The sequence below is a fragment of the Lucilia cuprina genome, chromosome 4, assembly GCF_022045245.1.
Source record: "Lucilia cuprina isolate Lc7/37 chromosome 4, ASM2204524v1, whole genome shotgun sequence".
NCBI lineage: Eukaryota > Metazoa > Arthropoda > Insecta > Diptera > Calliphoridae > Lucilia > Lucilia cuprina.
Window position 1 is genome coordinate 55632745 of NC_060952.1, and position 6555 is coordinate 55639299.

The 6555-nt window shown below is 31.1% G+C and overlaps 1 long non-coding RNA gene across 1 annotated transcript; it reads right to left on the reverse strand.

Moving 5' to 3' along the window:
• Positions 1-4634: 4634 nt before the first annotated feature.
• LOC124419866 lies at positions 4635-5124 on the reverse strand. Its single transcript, XR_006940856.1, has 3 exons — positions 5041-5124; positions 4827-4974; positions 4635-4772 (listed from the first exon to the last, which is right to left on the reverse strand). It is a non-coding gene; the product is annotated as an uncharacterized LOC124419866 (long non-coding RNA).
• Between the last annotated feature and the right edge of the window lie 1431 nt (positions 5125-6555).

Genomic DNA, 6555 nt, shown 5'->3' on the forward strand with positions numbered 1-6555 from the left:
ATTGAAACTAAGACTCAAATCGGCAACTACATTGCTTTGAATTTTATTTCATAAATCTCCTTTTGCCCTTATCAAGATAACCAACGGCAAACACTGCCGGTTACAAAACTAAATCCTATTTTTTCACTTATTTATATAAAAACATTTTTACCACCACAATATAATTTGTGGCATAATGTGTTCTTCTAAAATTTTTTAAATTTGATGGATAGGTAGAATTATGGTTCCATGTGAAAAACGCGTTAATAGAGGATTCGATATGGTGGCAAATAACTTTGACATTTTTTGACCTAGTACAGTCGTTTATGCACCATTTTTAAGCATTAAAATTGCTATTTGTTTTGGTATATAATTTATTGCATAATGTATTTTAAGAAAATGGCCAATAAGATAGATCGGTACAATTATTTTTCCAGGTTTAAAAAGGCGGTAATTTGAGGTTCCGATATGGTTGCAAATAACTTTGATGCTATGAGAGTCATTTATGCATCATTTTAAAGCATTATGATTGCACTTTAATTTGGTATATCATATGTGTTTTTACAAATTTTAAATTTGGTGGATCTTTAGAATTGTTGTTCTATGTTTAAAAAAGCTGTAATTTGAGGTTCCGATATGGTTGCAAATAACTTTGGCTAGGAAAGTCGTTTATGCATAATTTTAAATCATTAAAATTGCCATTTGTTTTGGTACATAATTTATAGCATAATGTATTTTTAGAAATTAGCCAATTGGATAGAACGGTATATTTATTGGTACAGGTTTAAAAATTCGGTAATTTGAGTTTCCGATATGGTTGCAAATAACTTTGACAGTTTTCATTCTATGATTTATGCATCATTTTAAAGCATTATGATTGCACTTTAATTTGGTATATCATTTGTGGCATAATGTGTTCGTCTAAAAAATGGTAAATTTGATGGATCGGTAATCTGAGGTTCCGATATGGTTGCGAAAAACTTTGACAGTTTTCATATTATGACAGGCATTTATGCATCATTTTAAATCATTATGATTGCACTTTAATTTGGTATATCATTTGTGGCATTATGTGTTCTTCTAGAAAATGGTCCATTTGATGGATCGGTAGAATTATTGTTCTATGTTTAAGAACGCGGTAATTTGAGGTTCTGATATGGTATGCATGATTTTTAATCATTATGATTGCACTTTAATTTAGTATATCATTTGTGGCATTATGTGTTCTTCTAGAAAGTGGTAAATTTGATGGATCGGTAAAATTACTGTTCTATGTTTAAAAACGCGGTAATTTGGGGTTCCGATATAGTTGCAAATAACTATATCGGAACAGTTTTCATGCTAGGTCAGTCGTTTATTCATCATTTTAAAGCATAACAGTTGCACTTTATTTTGGTGCATAACTCGGTATATTTATTGGTACAGATTTAAAAATGCGGCAATTTAACGACACGATATGGATGCAAATAACTTTTATAATTTTCATGTTATAACAGTCGTTTATATATCTTTTTATTGTATTATAGTTGCTATTTGTTTTGGTATATAATTAATTGCATGATGTATATTTAGAAAATGGCAAATTGCATAGATCGGTAGAATTATTTTCACAGCTTAAAAAACGCGGCAATTTATGGTTCAAATAACATTGACAGTTTTCATGCTCTGACGGTTATTTATGCATTATTTTAAAGCATTATTGTTGCACTTTAATTTGGTATATCATTTGTGGCATAATGTGTTCGTCTAAAAAAGGGTCAATTTGATGAATCGGTAGAATTATTGTTCTATGTTTAAAAACGCTGTAATCTGAGGTTCCGATATGGTTGCGAATAACTTTGACAGTTTTGTTGCACTTGGTATATCATTTGTGGCATAATGTGTTCGTCTAAAAAAGGGTCAATTTGATGAATCGGTCGAATTATTGTTCTATGTTTAAAAACGCTGTAATCTGAGGTTCCGATATGGTTGCGGATAACTTTGACAGTTTTCGTGCTATGACAGGCATTTATGAATCATTTTAAATCATTATGATTGCACTTTAATTTAGTATATCATTTGAGGCATAATGTAATATGAGGTTCCGATATGGTTGCAAATAACATTGACAGTTTTCATGCTATGGCAGACATTTATTCATCATTTTAAAGCATTATGATTACACTCTAATTTTGTGTATCATTTGTGGCATAATGTGTTCGTCTAAAAAATGGTCAATTTGATGGATCGGTAAAATTATAGTTCTATGTTTAAAAACGCGGTGATTTGAAGTTCTCATATGGTTGCAATTAACTGTGACAGTTTGTTGTTGTTCTATGTTTAAAAAAATGTAATTTAAGGTTCCGATATGGTTGAAAATAACTTTGGCAGTTTTCAAACTAGGACACCATTTTAAAGCATTAAAATTGCCATTTGTGTTGGTATATAATTTATTGCATAATGTGTTTTTAGAAAATGGCCAATTGAAAATAAATTTGACAGCTTTCATGCTATGACAGGCATTTATGCATCATTTTAAAGCTTTATGATTGCACTTTAATTTGGTATATCATTTGTGGCATTATGTGTTCTTCTAGAAAATGGTTAATTTGATGGATAGGTAGAATTATTGTGCTATGTTTAAAAACGCGGTAATTTGAGGTTCCGATATGTTTGCGAAAAACTTTGACAGTTTTCATGTTATGACAAGCATTTATGTATCATTTTAAATCGTTATAATTGCACTTTAATTTGGTATATCATTTGTGGCATTATGTGTTCTTCTAGAAAATGGTCAATTTGATGGATCGGTAGAATTATTGTGATATGTTTAAAAACGCGGTAATTTGAGGTTCCCATATGGTTGCAAATAACTTTGACAGTTTTCATGCTAGGGCAGTCGTTTATGCATCATTTTAAAGCATTACAGTTGCACTTTGTTTTAGTGTATAATTTGTGGCATAATGAATTTTTACAAAAATTGGATAGATCGGTATATTTATTGGTACAGGTTTAAAAATGCTTTAATTTAAGGCTACGATATGGATGCAACAAACATTTATAATATATATCTTTTTATTGCATTATAGTTGCTATTTATTTTGGTGTATAACTTATTGCATAATGTATTTTTTAGAAAATGGCAAATTGGATGGATCGGTAGAATTATCTTCATAACTTTAAAAAGGCGGCAATATGAGGTTCCGATAAAGTTGCAAATAACATTGACAGTTTTCATGCTATGGCAATCATTTATACATCATTTTAAAGCATTATGATTGTACCTTAATTTGGTATATCATTTGTGGCATAATGTATTCTTCTAAAATATTGTAAATTTGATGGATGGGTAGAACTATTGTTCCATGTTTAATAAACGCTGTAATCTGAGGTTCCGATATGGTTGCACTTAACTTTGGCAGTTTTCGTGCTAGGACAGTCTTTAATGCTCCATTTTAAAGCATTAAAATTGCCATTTGTTTTGGTGTATGATTTATTGCATAACATATTTTTAAAAAGTGGCCAATTGGATAGATTGGTAGAATTATTTTCACAGCTTTAAAAAGGCGGTAATATGAGGTTCCGATAAAGTTGCAAATAACATTGTTAGTTTTCATGCTATGGCAATCATTTATGCATCATTTTAAAGCATTATGATCGGACTTTAATTTGGTATATCATTTGTAGCATAATGTGTTCGTCTAAAAAATGGTCAATTTGATGGATCGGTAGAATTATTGTTCTATGTGTAAAAACGCGGTAATTTGGGGTTCCGATATGGTAGCAAATAACTTTGACAGTTTTCATGCTATGACAGTTATTAATGCATCATTTTAAAGCATTATGATTGCACTTTAATTTGGTATATCATTTGTAACATAATGTGTTCGTCTAAAAAATGGTCAATTTGATGGATCGGTAGAATTATTGTTCTATGTTTAAAAACGGTGTAATCTGAGGTTCCGATGACAGTTTTCATGCTATGACAGGCATTTGTGCATCATTTTAAATTATTATGATTGCACTTTAATTTGTGGCATAACGTAATTTTTGGCATAATATAATTTGAGGTTCCAAATAACATTGACAGTTTTCATGCTATGACAGACATTTATGCATCATTTTAAAGGATTATGATTGCACTTTAATTTGGTGTATCATTTGTGGCTAATGTGTTCGTCTAAAAAATGGTCAATTTGATGGATCGGTAGAGTTATTGTTCTATGTTTAAAAATGCTGTAATTTGAGGTTCCGATATGGTTGCGAAAAACTTTGACAGTTTTCATGTTATGACAGGCATTTGTCGTGTGCAGTAAAGCTACTAAATTGAAGAAGAAGCACACAAAACAGGTGGCAATTATGAGAAAAGGGGACTTTTTTGCATTTGGGAAGAAGAGAAAATGAGAACAAAAACAAATAGCTTTAATAAAATTGTAAATAGGCAAACAAATTGCTGAACAAGTTTTTAAAGCTGGAAATCCATGTTGGTAACCAAGGTTTCTCGGTACCAAAAAGAGAAGAAGGTGTAGTCTGTGGCCATCATAAGAGAAAAAACTAAATTTTTGATTTTTTTTATAAATTAAATAAATTTTATTCAAGAAATTTTGTAAAACTTAAAGCTAAACTTAAAACTAAAACTTGAAATAAACAAAAGCAATCCAACAAACCTGTAAAGCCACTGCAACACGACTCCATCCAACGAGGGAGAAGCTGCTTTCCAGCACCACCACCCCTGGGGTGCTCTGGTATCATTTTGGTTTTCCGACTAAGTTTAATGATTTTACCTGGACGACTAGACGGACTTCTGACGATTCCTTTTATTTAAAAAAATATATTACTGAAACAATTATATAAATATGGATTCCTACCTCGTCTTTTATGCTTCATTTCCATTCCGTGTGGAAGACGAATTGATACCCACACGTGCGCGTTGTTAGGATAGAGCTCTAGCCTTTTATAGTAGTCCCATCGCGGTGTTTAATCTCTAGGTTTCCCGAAAAATTTATAAGTAGTTTCCTATAAAAGAAAAAAGGAAAAATTAAGTAAAAGGAATTTTGTGAAATAGATTTTGAATATACTTACGTGAATACCTATGCATCCGGATACAATACACACGGACAGGAGAGCCCCATTTGCATTAAAACTTCCATCACGGTAATTGCTTCCGTAAACCAGCTAGTTGCAGCAGAAAACACTTGCCAGATCCCGTTCATCCCTAAGCGAATTATGAACCTTTTGAAATGTAAACTTAAATTTTAAAGCATAAATTTAAACCTAAATCTAAACCTAAAACTAAAGCTAAATTTAAATTCTAAATTTAAAGCCTAAATCTAAAACTAAATTTAAATTCTAAATTTAAAGCCTAAATCTAAAACTAAAGCTAAATTTAAATTCTAAATTAAAAGCCTAAGTCTAAAACTAAAGCTAAATTTAAATTTTAAAACCTAAATTAAAACTAAAGCTAAATTTAAATTTGAAACCTAAATATAAAATTAAAACTAAAGCTAAATCTAAATTTTAAAGCCTAAATCTGAACTTAAAATTAAAACTAAACTAAATTTTAAATCTAAATCTGTTGTTATTGTTATAGTTTGTTTGAGAATAATTTGGATAATAAAATCTAACATTTATAATGTTTAAATGAAATATTCAAAAGTTTTAATCATTTAAAATGATCGGCTAAACAAATAAGCGGCGGTAAGTAGGAAAGGAAAGTTTGCAGGGTAAATATTGAGACATCCCTAATATTAGGATGTCATGGTGGGATTATCCAATCCCGAGTGGGAGAATTTAACCTGGCACAACATCTGCCAGATTTCTAGTTCGTAGGTACATTTCATTAGGGAGACAGACAGAAACCTACTCGGTGCTTATTTATATTTTTAGTTTGTTTATTTTTAGCTGGTATGATTTTTTTATGTGTGTAGATGTCTAGAATGGTAGCAAGAACCACCCCCATCCGGCGAGCTCCAAGCCCGGCAAACACGAGTATACCGGCGCCGCTACCACTCTGGAAACACCAGTTTCTTTCGTTTTGTTTTGGTATAGTTATACCATACCAAACATACATCACCACTGCACTACATAAATGACAATTTGAGGCTCTCAGAATAGCATTCCATAGCAAATCTGAGAGTGCTCAAGTTGTGAAGAAAGAATAGCTAAGGCCAGCCCCCTCTTTAACAATAGTCCATAGAATATTTGTTTTAAGAACATACGTTTTGTCTGCAATGAATTACTAAGTATAGTCCTAGTTCTAGGTTATCAAACCATCTTCTAGTTGCACCTATAAACATTTTACTGTGGAAAACAAATACTAAATTTTTGATCCATTTGACTTCTGTCCTTGTCTGCATCTCCTGAAACCAAAGTAGAAAAGACACAATTAAAAACATGATACATTTTTACAAACTGCAAACTTTACTTTCCTGAAATACACCGCCGATGTTAAGATTTTGATTTAATTTGTTTTGGAAGAGATTTCAAGATTTATCTTTGGTCCTTTTGGGATTGAGATTTTAAGTTTCTTTGTAGAACGTTTTAGCTTTACTTTACGAACGTTTTAGATGTATTTTTCTTTGAATCTTTACGTCCTTT